The sequence below is a fragment of the Pelophylax lessonae genome, assembly GCF_965119305.1.
Source record: "Pelophylax lessonae genome assembly, chromosome: 9".
In the NCBI taxonomy this organism is placed as follows: domain Eukaryota; kingdom Metazoa; phylum Chordata; class Amphibia; order Anura; family Ranidae; genus Pelophylax; species Pelophylax lessonae.
Window position 1 is genome coordinate 156,271,544 of NC_138776.1, and position 20,870 is coordinate 156,292,413.

General features: G+C 41.7%; 1 protein-coding gene across 1 annotated transcript in view; it reads left to right on the top strand.

Moving 5' to 3' along the window:
- Positions 1-7,220: 7,220 nt before the first annotated feature.
- MYOZ1 (myozenin 1) overlaps positions 7,221-20,870 on the top strand; it is a 69,647-nt gene continuing 55,997 nt past the window's right edge. The window contains exon 1 of the mRNA XM_082268004.1: positions 7,221-7,437. The gene's annotated coding sequence lies outside the window, so the exon portion shown is untranslated. The remainder of the gene's footprint in view (positions 7,438-20,870) is intronic.

Sequence of the window (20,870 nt, forward strand, 5' to 3'; positions counted from 1 at the left end):
ACAGAATTACCGGCTCTTATCCCACCGAGGCCAGGAACCACGGTGACACGTATCTTCCGTCGATCACGGATCCATGTGCCCTGCCACAACACCTAGACATATATAGGTGTGATAGTAGCAGAAATATATGCTTGCCCTAATTAAATAATTTACACTAATATGGCAGTGTAAAATACATATAAGTATGTGTATATATATACCACTATACACAAGTTCAGATGTTTTGCCTGCCTCCAAAGAACCCAAAAAAAATGCCCAAAAAAACGCTAGCGCAAAAAAAAAAAAACGCCCAGGTGTGTTGTTGCAGGCTTTTTTTGGGGGGTTTTGGAGGCAGGCAAAACATCTGAACTTGTGTATAGTGGTATATATACACACATACTTATATGTATTTTACACTTAGACATATATAGGTGTTATAGGAGCGGAGCCATATTAGTGTAAATGATTTCATTAGCGCAAGCATATATTTCTGCTACTATCACACCTATATATGTCTAGGTGTATATATACATATAAGTATGTGTGTATATATACCCGGATACACAAGTTCAGATGTTTTGCCTGCCTCCAAAAACCCCCCAAAAATGCCTGCAACAACACACCTGGGCGTTTTTTTCCGGCGCTAGCGTTTTTTTTGGCATTTTTTGGGGTTCTTTGGAGGCAGGCAAAACATCTGAACTTGTGTATAGTGGTGTGATGGTGTTCACCATCACTGGAATTTAAGGACAGATGGGTGAGGGGTTGAATTGCTTCATTTTTGTCAGCAAGGTCAATTGTTCCCTTTGCCATGAGGTTTCTGAGCAGGAAGTCCACTCCTAATATGGTCATCCCAGGAAGTTCTGAGGAGCCGGACTGTCTAAGGTGGCTCCCCATTCAACTAGGTGTCAGGTGTGCTAATGACCGCACCTGTTGTCTGCACCTGTTGTCTGCTAAGGGAGGTATTGACACAGAGTAATGTGTATTGAGGGCTCGTTAGGGAACCATTGTTCTGTGTCTGACTATTATGTACATTGGTTGCCCCCTGGGGCTTCTGTCTCCTTGCATTGGTCAAAGCTATCTGACCAATCCCTACTGACTCATTTTCAAGTCCTCATTTGCATGTCTGGAGAGGACCAGAATGGGAACTGCAGGTACTTTACAAGTGGTATATATACACACACACTTATATGTATTTTACACTTAGACATATATAAGTGTAATAGCAGCGTAACCATATTGGTGTTAATTATTTCATTAGCGCAAGTAGTGTTTTCTGCTCCTTTCACACCTATATATGTGCAGGTGTATATATACATACATGGGTGTGTATATATACCCCGTATACACATGTTCAGATGTCATGCCTGACTCCAAACATGTGCTCAAAAAATCCCTATAGATGCCTGCAGCCAAAAAGCAAGCTGACGGGTGAGAAGCCATATCCCTGCGGCGAAAGTGACTTCAGAGAAACTAGCTTTTCTCTATAGCGTCCACCCTGACATGGAAGGGTTTGGTCATGGTCACCCTGCCATAGCAGTCAGTGTCACTTCACCCTACACTACATTACGGTCACCCTGGCACTTAACACTTTCCCTACAGAAACTAAATTTTTGCATCTAACTAAAGTGTAAAGGAGCACTCTAACTACACTAGATATCCCTTTCCTCACACTAATAAATGCTAAATGACACTTTTGAAGCCAATTTAACAGAACTGCTTCCATTCTCTTCCATGTCCCAGTATTACAATGCTAGTAATTTGCCGGGGCTATCTTATATACTGGGGGGCGTATTCACTAATGATTGGTCTAGGGACCCCCTAATCACTCCAATCACATTCCTAGCATTCTCCTGCCCCCTCAATTGGCTTTTACTAATGGTTCTGGTTCAATCACGGGCCATTTCCTGTCCCATTGCATTTTGGTCGGTTCTGGTTGCCGAATTCCGAACTTTTTGGGCAAACAGTTCTAAATTCGGCCGAACCTCGAACAGCCAATGTTCGGGTCGAACCGATGGTCGACCCGAACCGTTCGATCATCCCTATTCCCTAACATCCATGCAGTGTTGCAGATGAACCATCACCATTTGCTGATCAACTATTTCCTCTGTGTGAGTTACTACGTTGTTTTTATGTAATAAATAACCTTTTAATCTACACTGAGGTGGTGCTGCTTTTCTTCTCCTACCTCTTTTTGTCTGTTGCAGAGTCCTTCTAGCTCTGTATGAAGCCTGCACCCACCTCCACCATCCATCTCTACTAACCCCAGGGATTGAACTATCCTGCATAACTCCTAAAAAGACTACCTACAGCCACAGTTGAACCTTTTTTCATAAGATCGAATGTACTTGACTCTTTCACTGGCGCAGGTTGAACGATGTGTATATGATACAAGAGATGGACAGAGACTGCAAACATGATACAGAAGATTAATGCATCAATGCAGCCTCATTAGTGCCCATCAAATGCAGCATACCAGTGCCCATCAACGCAGCCTCATCAGTGTCCACCAAATGCAGTCTACCAGTGCCCATCAATGCAGCCTCATCAGTGCCCATCAAATGCAGCCGACCAGTGCCCACCAAATGCAGCCTCATAATGCCCAGCAATGCAGCCTCATAATGCCCAGCAATGCAGCCTATTAGTGCCCATCAATGCAGCCTACCAGTGCCCATTAATGCAGCCTACCAGTGCCCACCAATGCAGCCTACCAGTGCCCACCAATGCAGCCTACCAGTGCCCACCAATGCAGCCTACCAGTGCCCATCAATGCAGCCTACAAGTGCCCATCAATGCAGCCTACCAGTAGCTAATACCAATGCAGCCTACCAGTGCCCAACAATGCAGCCTGCCAGTGCCTGGATGGATCACACATGCAGAGCGGCGATATCCCGCTGTGTCATGGTCAGAGCTTGGATTTGAATATCCCAGCGGCCACTGTAACAAAGTCCCGCCTCCTAGACCAGCTCCTCTGATATACATCCCACTGATTCAATTGGATCAGTGTTCCGTCTATGACAGGAGCTGGTCTAGAAGTCGGGACTTTGTTACAGTGGCCGCCAAACATTTCAGGCCTAAGCTTCGTGACACAGTGGGAGATTCCTGCTGTGTGGGATGTAAAACAAGGAGAGGAGGAGGGAGGGAAGGATTCAGGCACTTGAGCTTCGGTGCCCGGGCCACCCAGGGTTGGCCCAGCTGCAGCCACAACTTAAAGCGGCCCGAGTTCCTGGCCAACCCCAGGCCTTGGGACTCGGGGCTAATAATTCTCAATGAGCAATACGAGACCCGGAGTTTTGTGAGGTGTCCACTCTGGGCTATAGCCCAGGTCAGCCCCCCTCCCGACACCACTACTCTATACCTGTCTTATTGCCCAGCGGTAATGATGGCACTGTAGTGGGCAGAAGAAATTATTCATTCAATACTGGACCCCAGGTTCGGATGCGATCAATACAGCCTATGTTCACTCCTTCTACTGCTGACATGAAAGCGTTTCTGTGACCATAACCACTGCACAAAATAATGTGAGTAAAATGACCATTGGAAAACCTCCAATAACCAACCTGAGAACAATGTTCTTTTGTGCAAAGACAAAACAGCAGACATTTAATTGCATAAAACTCAATGATGTCATCGCATCACTAAGGACATTCTAGTAATAGAGCAACAAGCTTGTAAAATCTCTCCAGGACTCAGGGTAAGACTGGGTTGGGGACAGAGGGGCATTTACCCCATGAATCAATACTAATTAGATATATTGGCAACCTTGAATGGAGAAAAGTATGAGGTCCCAATTGATCTCGACAAGCACTGGGTGTGACTGCCAACACTCCACGTGGAGACAGCCATATTCTCCACATGTCCTAAAATAGGTTGCTTGACCCTAGGATGGGTATCCAGAAACCTTATGAATGAGTATAAGCCTACTATACTTTTTTGCCATACTTTCACTTACGTAAAACTGAATAATCCACTTAGAAGGATCTTTCTCTGCTTTTTATGCCTTTTTTTCTCTGTGCATCTGTTCATCTGGAGCACCACTGACTAATCTCAAATAGAGAAACTTCACCATTCAATCTGTAACACAAGGTGAGCATCATATAACTACTCTCCATTCAGACATGCAGTCACTAGAATCTGGTGAAGTCTTTCAGAATTAAATTCATTATTGACTCTGAGAATTCATTTGACCAAATATTGGGAGCCACAATATAAGTCAAATCTGGAAACTTTCAAAAAAAAATGTTACTATAGACCATTTGCTTAGGGAACACCTACCCTGCCCCATACCCACCCTTTTAACAAGGCACCATGGCAGACTTTCCATGATACACCTTCTTTAGCCTAGGGAAGTCAATTTCTTCCATGAAAGAGTTGTCTGGTTGTATTTGTCCCTCAACTTCTTGATACATTAGGACTTTTCAGCCACGTGAACCTCAGGTGTGTATGCATGTTTCCTACAGTTTTAGGACATTGAACAGAAAATGTACAATTAAAGCTCTATCAATCACAAATAGACTAGCGGAAATATAATAGCACTGCTATCTTTGTTATTGTCTGTATGTCTGTGTGTAAAAAACTAATAAGGAATTTAGGACTTACAGAACATTTCCAGACAAAATGTAAAACACTCAGTGAGCTACTGATGCTCTCCAGCAGACACTGCAACCACACTAGTGTTGGGCAAGCAGTTCAGACAGAGTATAAGTTTGGCCCAAACATCGCCTGTGCTCATGTTTGGCGAACACCTGAGTTTGCAGGGTGTTCGGTGGGATGTTTGCTCACTGGGATGTTTGCTCACTGTGTGCACTAATAAATTGTTTTACCACACTCAGATGGTGTTGCTCTCTTTCTCTATCCTTATCTGCCTCCAGAGTTCCTTCTAGCTCTCTCCAGAGCTGGCGGCCGTCCCAGCAGTGCGGTTATCCCTCTACACATTTTCCTCCCAATGGACTTCCTGAAGGACTAATCTGTGTGTAGTACATCGACACTCACACATTATATTGTGCAGTCTGTTTTTCTTCCTGAGCGCTGGTTATTTGGTATTGTGTTGTGTCTCAGCAATTCTTAAACAGATACCCAGGGCTGCAAGATCTTCTAAGGCAGACCAGAAGAATCTGTAGCCATCTCAGGTAGTCATAAACAGCCAGTGTATAGTTGGCTTAAATTCAGTGGGAATTCTATCTACCCGGAAACCTCCTGATTTGTGACATACCCACCAGGTGCAACTCAACTTTGGCAATGCTGCAGCGGCTGCTCATGCAACAGAGGGTTGTCAATGAGTACCTGTGTGAGTAAGGCACAGGGACAGGCTCAGAGGAGCTCGGCTTTTCCCCCCACGCCAATGACTGCTGATAAAGGTTGAATGCACTGTACTTGTCACCATTTGAAGAGGCAACAAGGATTGTGAGCTGTGACAATGAATGCATCAGTGACACTATCCCTCTTGTGTTCCTACTCTAACATACTCTGTGTGGCATTATGAACAGGGCACTTGAGGCAGAGCAACGGGAGGAAGAGGAGGTCTTCATTTTCTCTCAAGGCCTGCTTTATGCAGACACCATTCTTGTGACGCCACAGAACACACAAAAGGAGAGGGAGGAGGAGTATTCTGGCAGTTTTGTAGCTATTGAAGCAGGATGATATACGTCAATCTTTAAAAGATGGTTTTCAGTCCCTAGAAAGGGAAGGCAGGGATCTCCTGGGGAGGAGGGACAGAGCAAGATTTGGCAGTTCTTAGGATCCCCCCACTAGCAGGAATTTCATGGCCCACTGCTAGAGGGGCAGCACTGGCTGGGATGAATGTGTAGGCAGGTGCAGTCTTTACTGCCCCACTGTAGGTGGGGCTCGACCAAAGCGGCAATGCAGAAGGGGAAGGAAGTCATGAAAACTTGGTTCCTCTATGACTTCCTGCAGTCACCAGGGGGACAGCTGTCCGAATGGATGCTGGCACCCCACATGACCCCAGTGGCTATCTTGGGTCATGGCAGTGTCTATTTAGGACTCTGGCTTCCGGGTTTGGCATGCCAAGATGATGTGTAGGGAAGCATTTCTGGGGAAATCCCACTTTCATCAGCCTACTTTAGAAGGGCTTTCTGTTTCTGTTTATATGGACAGGCAAGTGCAGAGTGTATCAGTGTTCCGTTTTAGGTAAAGAAACAACCTTTGTATGGAAATCATGCTGAATCTATACATTATTTGAGCTTCAAGGAAGTACCAGAAAGTTGGAAACAATAGTCCACAATATGGCACGAAAAATGCGCAATTTTATGTGGGTGGAGAAATAAGATGAATATTGCTTTAAATTAGCTTGGGGACTTGAAAGTCTTATATATAAAGTGGTGTAGCAATAATAGTGTGGGTCCCAGTTCAGCTTTAGGCCTGACCCCGCATATGGAATGCATGGGAAAGCCCTATGCTGGCTATTATCACTTTCTTGTGCAACCTTTCTGTGCATTATGTGTCAGTGAACACTCTGTTTGGCATTACAAGGAATTGTAGATGCATGGACAAGTAGAGGGGACAAGCCCCCTTTGAACATTGGCCCAGTTTTGCATGGTTGCAACTGCTGCAACTGTACTGTACTGTACCTCACATTCCTTGGCATGAAAAGGGAGAATGGTACAGACATTAAGGGACGACTTAATAAAGTAGTATTTAGCCCAGTTAGTTTGTATTCTTTTAAAATACCAATTCATGGCAGAGGTATAAATTTTTCATGATACAATACTGTGAATACGGATATGCTGGGTAAGGTTAAAAAAAAGTAGTAAATAATTCTCTCTGTTTAGATGATTCATTTTTTAATCTATATTTATTTAATAACTCTTTGCAGTCCTTCCACCACTGTGGATCCAAAACGAATGTCATGTCTAAGTTAACACTAATAGAGAGCGAGTTATTGATATAACTGAAATCATTCAACTGCTTTCACATATCAGTCAGCAACAGTAAAGTGGACACGTTAATCATTTTAGAACATGCAATTGTGATTAAACACAGTACTCTGCAAAAAGGCAAAACGTGCCAATGTATCTCATCTTATTATGATCATTAATAAAGACAGCATATAGTCAAAATATAATGGTTTGGCTTTAGGTTATGTGAGACTCCATAAAGTGAGGTTTAATGTACTTCAGGGCTGCTGAGTTCCACCTTTTTCCTTCCCTCTTCTGTCCTCTTGCCATCTGAGATCCCCCTTACTTCTTTGGCTATTAATAACATCCAGGATGCCACTGCAAGCAACATCCAAGAGTCAAATATACTGCACTTTGCATCAGCACTTTGTGCTGTGCAGACACCCTGGTGCACACGTTCTTCTTTCTCCAACTGCTCTCTGAAAAACAGGACCCCAAGAAACCAAGACTCCGAAATCCAGAAAGAAGGGCATTTAGATAAGTGCACTCATCAATCCGAAGATTAATAAGCTGACCCCAAGGTTGACCTCCCAAGTACTGTTGTAAGGTAAGGTTTCTTATTCATAATACAATTTTTTGAACCAGCAACAGAAAAAGTATGAAATAATGTACAGGAAATTTACTTTGCTATATAGGAACATAATATGAAAATAAGCACAATTATTTATAAGTGCTGAAATGCTTGAGCTGAAATTGAAGCTCTGAGCAAGGGAATACTGCTGAGCCTGCAAGGCAAACTTCTCAAGTATGAGATGAATATAGACAGCAGCCAAATGCTCCCAGGGTAACGTAAGATCCCTTCAGAGACTTTTACTAGGTTGGCTCTGTTGGTTGTACCTTAGACCTTTTAATGTCGTATAGAAAATCACTTCTTGTTCCCATTCAGATTTTGTCACAAAGCCAAAAATGTTGTGATATTTGAAACGCCTTACCTTTTTCTTTTACATAATACCCTTATTTTAGAATTAACAGACCTGAGTACTTATTTTTTTTAGGAAGTCAGCATTCAATTTTCCACCTGCTTGTATATTAAAGAGAAAGAACACATGTATATTTGAATAGTGTCTATGAAAGACGTAGTGCTAAGCTTCCTGGCACCATGTACTAATTTGTTTATTATCACTTAACAGTTTATAACATACAGTTGGATTTAGTGGGCCTTAAAATTAAAAAGTTAGGAGGGGTGAAGGGTGATGATCAACATTTATTGGCACCTGTGCTCAGCTTGAACGGTAATGATGTAAAAGAGAAGTTAGGGTTTTCTAAAATATCTAAAAATTGGGGTATACAGCATACTACAATGGCTACAATGCAATGGCCACTCTGTTAATAATTATTGTAATTGTACCTGCCTATCTCCCAATGTTTTGAGATGAGAAACACCTTTTAGAACAAAGTACATTGGTAATGGACATACCCCTGCCACACCCCCATATATGTGAATCATGGAGAATTGACATGCAGACAAGAATTAGTTAAACCCAATCCCAAGTGCTTTTTTTAAACTGGCTTTTCAAAATGAATGTGATTCTTTAAATTTTAGATTAACGGCATAGTATAACTATTTTGGTAGTACAATCTAGAATTTTTATTTTCATATATGTGGATCATGGAGAATTAACTTGAAGACAGGGATTAGTTAAACCCACCTTCAAGAACTTTTTTATACTGGTTTTTCAAAATAGTGTGATTCTTTCCATTTTAAATTTAAACATTTTTGGTAGTACAATCTAGAATTTTCATAGAGGTCTATATCAAACCAAAACCAAAAAGAGGGATAGATGAGAAATAAAACGAGGGACTGAAGGTTGTTTCCAAACGAGGAACGCATATGCATAAGAAAGACCATATGCAATTATATAATGCTGTTGTGTGCTAGTATATATTATATATTAAAATGTATAATGTGCAACATAAACACAACTTAAATCCGCTGCCACAGAATGAGATTGTATTTTTTGGTGAGCTTGAATTTTAGCCTACTGTATATGGATAAACTTTTTTTTTCTTTTTTTAATGAAGGTTTTCATAATCTCTTTCCCAATAAAAAAATATTTTTTCCTTACACATGGTTGGATGTTTGATGTGTGTACATGTTCACCTAATTGTAGGGCTTACTAAAAAAAAGGCCTAGTGTGCTTTACTCCAATATAGCTGTCAGTTTGTTATCCCTGGACCTAATTAATAGAGCGTTGGTAGGTTAATTCCTGTGTTTCCCCACTAGTAACAATGCAACATCTAATCTGAGTCTTTTTATGGCCGTACAGATCACATTGAGACAGTATAGAATTACCGCCTTCCCTCGGGTCCTGGCAGGGCAGTTAGGTTTAAATTGGTTATCTTGCCTCTGATCTGTCATGTACATGATCACACTGTCATTAGCAAAATCACAATAAACGAACTGTGTTTGTATCAGTCATCTGTATAGAAAAATGCGCACTGGGACTCATCATTTTTACAATGGAAAACTCCAGTCTCTTTATATAAGAGCGTGAAAATCATTCTGCTACTGGAATTATTTAATAGGATCTCATTTTGATTCCTAAAACCGGTAAAGTACTTAAGGATTTTTCCTTAAATTATTAAATATTAGAATTGAATATTGTCCAATTAGAATTCATTTATCAGTTTACTCTCCTTGACAGGAAGCCATATTTATTACCACAATAAAACATTTCAAACATTTCCAGCTGACAGCTCTGGTGACATTTTATACCACATGCATGTTAAGTATGACGTTTATATTGTACAGCTTCGATTAAAAATACCCTGTGTGTTTGTCCAGCTTGTACTTGCAGTGCTATTGGATTGAGAGAACTTCATATGGATTGTTATGGAAGTATTCCACAAATGTCTTGTTTTACAGCATTCCAGAATGACTTTTGGGCCTCATAAGTATTCTGTGATATCTGCATTTTTAGATTTCTTCATACCTGACTAGAACCTTTTAAAGTGTATATCCTGCCAATTTTGTTTTAGTTTAGGCCAAAGAAGGGGAAAAAGAGAAATTTCTACTAATTTCCTGTTCCGATGACAACGGTTTAATCTGACAGGAAGTGAGGAAGAATTTCTGGTAGCCACACATATGGAAATGAATGTGCACTTTTTAGTAGAATAGGCTAGAGCCCCTATAAAGATTGTATTGACTTCTGTGTCTCTGTTAACCACTTGCCGACCGCTTACCGCATATTTACTGCGGCAGTGTGGCTCTCCCAGGCAAATCTACGTAGGTCTACGTCGGTCGCTTGGTGGCAGCTAGGGGGCGAGCGCGTACCGTTGGCGGCGCGCTCCCCCTCCCGCTCCCGATCGTCAGCGGGTAAGCCGATGCATGGGTCAGGTGGCTCCGATTGCCGCCTGACACCTGCGATCATTTCCCGCTGAGAGAGAAGACCGGTCAGCGGTTGTAAACACAGCTGACCGTTCTTCTCCCTGGAATGATCATAGAGCCCCTGTGATCCTTCTATATAAGATTACAGGTGTTTTTGGTCATTCCACAAGCCATGCCCCCCACAGTTATAAACATGCCCCTAGGTACACATTTAACCCCTTGATCACGTATACTGCTAACCCATTCCCTGCCAGTGTCAATATTACAGTAACAGTGCATATTTTTAGCACTGATTACTGTAGTAATGTCACTGGTCCCCCCCAAAAGTGTCAAAAATGTCAGTCAGGGGTCTGATCTGTCTGCCGCAATGTCCCAGTCCCGCAAAAAATCGCAGATCGCCGCCATTATTAGTAAAAAAAAAAATAATAAAAAAGACATAAATCTTTCCCGTACTTAGTAGACGCAATAACTTTTGCGCAAACCAATCAAAATACGCTTATTGCGATTTTTTTTCACCAAAAATATGTAGCAGAAAACAAATTGGCCTAAAATGTTAAAAAATTTTGATTTTTAAATTTTTTTTTTGGGAATGCTATATAGCAGAAAGTGAAAAATATTGTTTTTTTTTCCAGAATTGTCGCTCTTTTTTGTTTATAGCGCAAAAAATAAAAATCGCACAGGTGATCAAATACCAATAAAAGAAAGCTCTATTTGTGGGAAAAAAAGGACATCAATTTTGTTTGGGTGTAGCATTGCATTACCGTGCAATTGTCCGTTAAAGTCACGCAGTGCCAAGTTGAAAAAAGTGGCATGGTCATTAAGGGGGCAAAGCTTTCCAATCTTAAAGTGGTTAAAGATTCTATGTCTCTTTATGGTTAAGCTGATGACATTGTGACATGAAAGTGGAAGAAAAAAGTCTAACTATCTTAAAAGTGTCCTTTCACCCCTCCTTTTACCTATCCAACCTAACCTGTATAAAAAAAGATGCATATACTTACCTATTTTTAATCACGTGATCCTGCAGCTCTGGCTCATGGGCTCTTGAAAACAGCTGGGAATTCCGGGAGCCATGACATCACCTATAGGCTCCCATGTCCTAGCCGTTGGTGGTACTCCCTCTTCTCACCTGCGGCAGTCACTCACTGATTTATATATATTTTTAAATCAAGCCACAAATTAAAAGAAGAAAAAAACTTTGGCTGAACATACACTTTAAAGTCCAATTCCAGCTTGGGCAGAGAAGCAACATGTTCAATCCCTGTCACCCTGTACACATAAAAGACCAGCACCAGCTGTGATACTCACCTGATCTCCAGCACTGTCTCTCACAGATTCAGCAATCCAGCTATACTGCACCTCTCCCCCAGGTTAAATGACTCCCAGTGTCATTTAACTTATTTCCTGTGAGCCCACAGTGTCAAAGCTCCGCCCCTCAATATCTGCTCACTGAAGAAGAAAAGGGTGAGGAAGACCGGTAACATCATCAGACACAGCTAAAGACACCTGTAAACTAGGTAAGTATGCAGATTTTTTTTCTGCATCAGTGCCGGGATGCTTAAAGTGATCGTAAAGTCTAATTTAAAAAAAACAAACAAACATGTTATACTTACCTGCCCTGTGCATTTGGTTTTGCACAGAGCAGCCTCAATCCTCCTCTTCTTGGGTCCCTCTTCTGTGCTCCTGGCCCCTCCCATCCCTTGAGTGCCCCCATAGCAAGCAGCTTGCTATGGGGGCACCCAAGCTGAGTCACCGCTCCCTGTGACCATTCAGACACTGAGCCATGACCCGGCCCCACCCCCTGTCTCTCCTGATTGGCTGACTGACTTTGATTGACAGCAGTGGGAGCCAATTGAGCCATGCTGCTGTTACAGCCAATGAGGAGGGGTGTCCTGAGTAGCTGAGACACTGCTGCAAGATAACCCAAGGATATACTGCAACAAGCAACGCTATGGAGAAACAAAAGACATAATACCTCCTCCTATGGTGATTCTAATGAAATACAATTAAATATAAAAAGTGCATTCACCTTTATTAAAAACATATGTGTGACTCATATGCACAATACTTCATATTGTGATGCCATATATACAATGTCCCACATATAAAGTAGTCCTTCACAAAGTGTTTTTATAATACTCCAACTGTGATGATGTGAAGCAAGTCCTAAAAGTGCAGGTGCAAATAAGCAAAATGACATCAAGTGCTCCAAATAGTGCCTGTGATACACTAATCCTTCACGCCATGCACTAACCGGAACCTTTGACCCAAAGGGTCAGGTAACTCCTTTGTATGGTGGTAAACTTCCACCACTAGGTCTACCACTCTGGTCACCCTAAGCCTCGCAATAGCGTTGTAATAAAGGATGTACCACTCCAAACCTCTAGATCCAGAGACCTCCAGAAACCACTGTTGTCAACTTGAGGCTTGACAACAGTGGTGGAGGAACAGTACCTTGACAACAGTACCTCTTCTCTGGAGGAAGAGGTAGCAAAGTGTATCCGGCATGATATTGAAATAGGTGATGGTCCTGTGTATTGATTACTTACAATATCTCACAAAAGTGAGTACACCCCTCACATTTTTGTAAATATTTTATTATATCTTTTCATGTGAAAATACCGAAGAAATGACACTTTGCTACAATGTAAAGTAGTGAGTGTAATGCTTGTATAACAGTGTAAATTTGCTGTCCCCTCAAAATAACTCAACACACAGGCATTAAATTCTAAACCGCTGGCAACATAAGTGAGCACACCCCTAAGTAAACATTGTCCAAATTGGGCCCAATTAGCAATTTTCCCTCCCCGTGACTCTTTAGTGTTACAAGGTCTCAGGTGTGAATGGGGAGCAGGTGTGTTAAATTTGGTGTTGTCACTCTTACTCTCTCATACTGGTCACTGGACGTTTAACATGGCACCTCATGGCAAAGAACTCCCTGAGGATCTGAAAAAAAAAAGAATTGTTGCTCTTTATAAAGATGGCCTAGGCTATAAGAAGATTGCTAAGACCTTGAAACTGACCTGCAGCACGGTGGCCAAGACCATACAATGGTTTGACAGGGCAGGTTCCACTCAGAACAGGCCTTATCATGGTCGACCAAAGAAGTTAAGTGCACGTGCTCAACGTCATATCCAGAGGTTGTCTTTGGGAAATAGACGTATGAGTGCTGCCAGCATTGCTGCAGAGGTTGAAGGGGCGGGGCGTCAGCCTGTCAGTACTCAGACCATTTGGCGCACACTGCATCATATTGGTCTGCATGGCTATCGTCCCAGAAGGAAGCCTCTTCTAAAGATGATGCACAAGAAAACCCGCAAACAGTTTGCTGAAGACAAGCAGACTAAGGACATGGATTACTGGAACCATATCCTGTGGTCTGATGAGACCAAGATAAACTTGTTTGGTTTAGATGGTGTCAAGTGTGTGTGGCGGCAACCAGATGAGGAGTACAAAGACAAGTGTGTCTTGCCTACAGTCAAGCATGGTGGTGGGAGTGTCATGGTCTGGGGCTGCAGGAGTGCTGCCGGCACTGGGGAGCTACAGTTCATTGAGGGAACCATGAATGCCAACATGTACTGTGACATACTGAAGCAGAGCATGATTCCCTCCCTTCAGAGACTGGGCTGCAGGACAGTATTCCAACATGATAATGACCCCAAACACACCTCCAAGACGACCACTGCCTTGCTAAAGAAACTGAGGGTCAAGGTGATGGACTGGCCAAGCATGTTTTAAGACCTAAACCCTATTGAGCATCTGTGGGGCATTCTCAAAGAGAAGGGGGAGGAAGGTCTCTAACATCCACCAGCTCCATGATGTCGTCATGGAGGAGGGGAAGAGGACTCCAGTGGCAACCAGTGAAGCTCTGGTGAACTCCATGCCTAAGAGGGATAAGGCAGTGCTGGAAAATCATGGTGGCCACACAAAATGTTGACACTTTGGGCCCAATTTGGACATTTCCAAACAAGACAGGAGAGCTTGTTCTGTTGATAAACAACAGACTTACTGACCAGATCACCAGATGAAATTTAAAGCAATATTAAAGTCTTGTTTTTTTTGTTTAAAAATAACAAACATGCTATATTTTCCTGATCTGGGCAGTGGTTTTGCACAGAGCAGCCCGGATTCTCCTATTCTCGGGTCCCTCTCTGATGCTCCTTGCCGCTCCCTCCTACTGAGTGCCCCCACAGCAAGCAGCTTGCTATAGGGGCACCCGAGCCGAGCCGCTGCTCTGTGTGTCCATTCAGACATGGAGCCGCTAGGCTCCACCCCCCCTCCTCATTGGCTCACTGAATTTGATTGACAGAAGCGGGAGCCAATGGCGCCCACTGTGTGTCTCAGCCAATTAGGAGCGAAAGTCCCCAGACTTCATGGCTCTCGTGCAACATTGCTGGATTCAGATGGTGCTCAGGTAGGTATTAGGGGGGCTGAGAGGGGCTGCTGAACACAGAAGTTTTTTTTTATCCTAATGAATAGAATGCATTACCATAAAAAACCTTCTGCCTTTAGAATCACTTAAGGAAAGAAAGCCTAAAAAAGAAAATTAAGGCAGCCATCAAATCTAAGAATTGCCCGATTTACCAAGCTCAGTTGGAAAGCATAACAAGTTGACTTTTTGAGATCATGTGCTGTATAACTTCCCCTCTTTCACTGACTGCTGCATTCTATGTCCCTTTACATATGTACTTGAGCTTTTGTGGATCTGGAGGCTTGGAGTAGAGAAGAAGTGTGGAGTTGGCAAAGCAAGGACGCAGAATTGCACATCCTTTATTAGAACATCATTGCGAGGCTAAGGGGCACCAGAGTGGCAGACCTAGTAGCAGAAGTTTACCACTATACAAAGACACTACTGGACCCTTTGGGTCAAAGGTTCTGATGAATCCATGGTGTGAAGGGGGAGTGTTGTCACAGGCACTATTTGGAGCACTTGATGTAATTTTGCTTATTGGCACCTGGACTTTTAGGACTTGCTTCACATCATCACAGTTGGAGGATGAAAAAAAAATCTCTCTGTGAAGGACTATTTTATATGTGGAACTTGCATTGTATTGTGTATATGTTTTATGCACTATTTATATTTAATTGTATTTAACTAAATATGAGGACTGTGAAAGTTCTAGGAATATTTTCTTTTTCAGTGGACATACTGGTCATTTAGAACACCAACTACCAGATGAGTAAGGTGTACAGTTACATACCATTAAGTATAAAAATGTGTAATATCCATATAGGCTAACTGTAAAAGGTAAAGAAAGTACTTAGTAGATGGCTACTTAATGTGTTATCAAATAATGGGCTTTTTTAGGCCCTGGTCTATAAAGGTGAGTAATTGTAATGCATTGTACGTATACAAAATGACTGTGGTTATAAAATACTTAAAGCGGAGTTCCGGCCTATTTTGCAACTTTAGTGATTCCTGGAGTGCTCGCTATGCTGATAAACAATTGGGCATTTTCAATTTTTTTCGGGGTCCCTTACCTTATTTCCAGGGCATTTTTGATTGTACTTCCTCCTTCTCCCCTCTCTGTGGCCACGGCCACCGACATCATTTCTGCCTTTGCATTGCATCCTGGGAGCTGTTTGTCATCACTCCCAGGAGGCTGGAATCAGGAAGAACTCCCAGAACACTTCCTGGAATCAGGAAGAAGGACACAGCAGATTACACTTCAGATGCCCACATCCAAGATGGCCGAGCCCAGACAGCATCTTTAGAAGTAAGATTTTGACTAAAATCCAATACTATACACCTTGTAAGTATGAGAATAGCGGTTCTGTATGGGGGCGATGGATTAGTATTATAGGGGTATTTTTAGTTAAAAAAGATATTTGAGGCCGGAGCTCCGCTTTAATCACTACTTTCTGCTAATTGTAACAGACATATTGGTACCTGCCATAAACAATTCCTGTATTTTGGCATGTGCATTACATACAGTCTTGTACATGCTGAATCCCAAAGTCTGATTGTAATAGAAAAGGGAATTTAAAAAATATATTTTTATTTACAAAAGAAGGTCTATCTATCTATCTATCTATCTATCTATCTATCTATCTATCTATCTATCTATCTATCTATCTATCTATCTATCTATCTATCTATCTATCTATCTATCTATCTATCTATCTATCTATCTATCTATCTATCTATCTATCTATCTATCTATCTATCTATCTATCTATCTATCTATCTTCTGTATCTCTTGTAATTTCTTGCACGAAAAATATTTCTAGACGAGAGCAATAACTTAGGGTTAAAATGTATCTGAAGCCACGACTTTTTTTATTTGCATAAAGTGTTAGGGTGTTAGGGCCCTTTGTCAGTTTTTTTTTTCAAATTCTTTATTTCACGGTCAAGTGCCAGATACAGAAATCAATGCCATTCACAATCACATAAGACATATTAGGGGGGCGTGCAAAATCTGGTTCAGCTGTGTATAGTAACCAACCAACTTCCAGGTTTTAGTACTGGTTCGCACTGGTGCATTGCTGGAAACCCTGCGATTAAGTGCCGGTTCCCACATCGCACCTGAATCACACACTGGATTCACACTGACATCTGCGAACCGCTGGGTGTGCCAATGTGAAGTTACTGACACCCCCAGATCGCAGTGCAAACTGTCAAACAGTGCAGGAATCAGATTGCATAGGGGTGAACACCCATGGGAGCCGATTCCAATGCAGACCAAAAAAAGGGATCTGCACTGTTTTGATACAAATACGATGCAATTTCAGCCATACATTTTGTATGGCTGAATTTGCATCGCACAGACATTGCATGTGATCTGCACAGCAATGCGGTGCGACTTACATGCAATGTCTGTGATCGTACAAGTGTGAACCCAGCCTTATTGTCAAAGCTTAATTGAACAAGTTGAAATTACATAGTTAGTTAGGTTGAAAACAGACACAAGTCCATCTAGTTGGAGGTTAGAAGCTAATTGGCTACTATGCATAGCTGTACCAGATTCCCAGTGCTCCCATTTTAATAAATCTCCCCTATTGTTATACTTGACATTAGTAGAGTCCCAAAATAAACAGACAATAATATATCTACCTGGTGAAACCCTGGAGTCTCTTTCAGGTTTTTATTTCTGTTTCTGTCTGCATTAGAGAGATTTAAGGCCCGTACACACGTAGCGATTGTCGGCCGTAAATATTCGGCCACCGACCGATTGGCCGATTGTCGGCTTGTTAGTATGATGCTTCTGACAACCGACTGCGACTTTTCGGCCGAACAGAATCTGGTGCGCAGGCTTTAAAATTTTTGTTGGCCAACAAACAACGGCCGATTGTTCGTCAGTCAGTACAGATTTTGGCCGACAAAAATGTGATGATCAAGACTGGGCATGCTCAGTGAAGAAAAAACACACGAAAAGTCAATCATCACATGACATCACTTCTGCAGTTGGTTGTTGTTGGCCGACAAAATTCGTGTGCAGTCTTGAGCACTTTTCAACCAACAAAACAGCACCGCACAAAGGACGGCCGATCGTTCGGCCGACAATCGGTACGTATGTACGGGGCTTTACTCTCTCTCTATTTCTGTTGGTGACAACTCTCAGTACTAAAGTGACGGAAATCCATGATTTTGAGTTGACACAAGAAAAAGGATAGATAGGAAATCTTTTAAACAGGAATGTTTTTCCAGTGGCAACTGTCTAAAAGGGCTTTTCTCTCACTTTGTAGAGATTGCCTCTTATTCAGGTTTAAATTACAGTATAGGAAGTAAAGGGAAATTGCCTCAGTGGTAACTAGATGGGGAAAAAACCTGACAGTGGATTTAACCATCCCCTATTACCAAATATAAAAGAAAAATTGGGATTTAGGTATATACAGTTCATGTGAAGACAATGGAGCTGATTTATTATGGTAATAGGCTTGCTCACTAAATCTTTGATCTTAAGCACTGCATCTGGTGTAGTGTAGTTTAATTTATCAAAAACAAAAAACAATACACCCACATGTACCTGGGTCACAACTATGTACACGGTACTGGAGTGCGGGCCACATTTCTGTGTAGCCAGCATAGGCCATGGTATTTTAACAGAGAAGGATGACAGTTTGCTCTACTTTTCTAGACATTGCTTACAGGTTTATTGACACTGAGTGGACAAAGTGTCCTATTCTCTATTCCTCTCCTCCATTCTAGACATTCCTTCACATTGATTGTATGATGTCAGATCTTTAGAGTATAATACTAAGGGTCATTCTTCAAGGCTCTATTAATGGCATCTTAATTAAAATACATGGCTCATGGATGGTAGAATATCCTCTGCCTGCTATTGTATTCAGGTACTCACTGTTGAACAGACAAGCTGGGTGGTGCTTGCAGGGAAGGCTATGGCTTGAATTTCAGCCAATTCAGTGAGAATCTGACAAAATTAAGGCAATGGGGGCCTTAAAGTGCATGTTATCTCGATATTTCATATTCATGATATGTATCTATGTTATCATGTACTTATATTAAAGCGTATCCTGTTCTCCTTGCATTGCTTCCTTTGTGTAAAAAATACCTGGTAATCCTGCCTGTTCCTCTGCTTTTCTCTTTCAAACTGACCACGTCAGACATGGAAGCACACCCATTCTAGCATGGTCAGTTTGCTTCTGAGCACTCTACTTGGGAGCACATCTTGTCTGTACTGCAGTGGTCAGACATAGACTGACACCCCCTACACAGCTCTTCACTGAGATGATTAGTGTAGTGTGCTGCGGTTTCATTGCCTCCTGCTGACATACCTCCCCCTCACAGCTCTGCAAAGTGTATTTCTTTGTCTGCCTTTTATACTGGACTGTGTCTGCGTTCCATGTTCCATGTGTTTGTTTCTTTGACTTGCAGGTATGTTTATGGATGTTAGAAGGTAATAAAATAATTTTTGCTAATAATTATTATTTATTTCCTAATTATTAAAAATGTAGAAATGTGTTCCAAATGTGAGCCATTTTTATTTTATTTGGCATGGGTCACCATTCTACTAATAAAATGAAAGTCAGCTGTTATTTATAATGATTTTTGCAATATTATATAGATATACTCAAAAGTTGGCAACTCTACTATGTCAACTAGAACATACCAATTTCATAAAGTAACAGTAGATTTCATTAATAGTGTTCTTCTTCATTTTATTTACATACAGTGTAAAACAAATGATGTAATGTTAAGGAGAACACTAGTTAATGTTCGTGATATCAGAATCTGCTGTTAGATAAATTACTATATAACTGGAGGAACTTACGGCTAATTGACCTAAAATGGTTTCACAGTGCCACAGCAAGGCCCACACCCATGTGTGTACCTGACTCTGCTATGTAATTCATGCACATATACATGCATGCTCCTGAGACCTACATTTCTATGATAAATTTATGGAAAAGTAAAATCTCAATAAATTTTAAATGGGATAAAGGGGTACAAAATTGTACATAAACAAGTATGGCTTGCTAAATGGATAGATTTTTTTAGATGGGTTCACAAAATATATTTTTTTACAGTTTTTTTCATAGTCTTCTTTGAACATATTCTTTTTGCATTTTTAAAACATAAATTATTATATTGAAAATGTATCAGCTTTGGATCATAAAAAAGCTCTGAGGAAGTTAACGTGGATTGGCTAACGAAACACGCCAGCGTCATCACGCATGTGACGTCTCTCTCGGGACCGCAGCTTCTGGGCATGCGCAGAGGGTGAGGTGGTCGCTGTATCCAGCTTAGACTAAAGGACGGTCAGGTCCCGGTGCTCAGAGGGTATGAGTGGAACTGTACAACGGAATAAAACAGAGTGGAACTGTACGACGGAATACAACAGAGTGGAACTGTACGACTGAATACAACAGAGTGGAGCAGGAGACAGCCATACGTATGAGGGGCTGGAAGGCCCCCATATCTATCCTCCTAAGATCCCATACCTGTATAATTTACACCTCGATCAGGACTCTACCCACTCTTACTGCACATAGGTGTTTTATCTGACTGGCAATCAGCCAAAATCCACCTTACTAAAAGGAGTTATAGCCCTTTACTCTCCTGGTGGAGTAACTACTTGAAAATTGAACCCCAAAAATACTTTATGTATCAGAAGCCTCTGATGACACTCACATCCAGAGAGGGCTATCTAGGTAACTCCTTATACCTGCCTGCTATTTCATCAGACACACTGGTACACCTCCAACACTCTGCTATGGATTGAGCATTGGAATAATGTTTATATAAGGTTTTTCAAGTGGCGAATCCTGGGATTTATATACCACCCCTACTGAGGAATTAAGCAACTTCTACCTTGGACTTTTTACTACTCAGTTATATAATCATTGCAGAGTGATTGTTTGAGTGTATGAGTGTGTGAGCAGCTGCGAATCCTGACTATAGTCAACATTGTCTTCATTTTATTCATAGGGTTGGTGAAGGTAAACTTACTGCTATTAGAGTATTGTGCTGCTTTTTCAAATGAAAGCTGTTTTTTACTCAACCAGAGTGTTCCACATATGAGACTCCCTTGGTAGACATATTGTCCTCCTTTTTTTTAAGCTTTGGATCATAGGCACTCTATTGATTCTGTCAGTAGTGGCAAATCACTAGTGACAGGATCTCTAGATCTGTGTTTCCCAACCTTTTTTCAGTCAAGGCACCCTTTACAATTCCGTACAATCTCGAGGCGCCAACT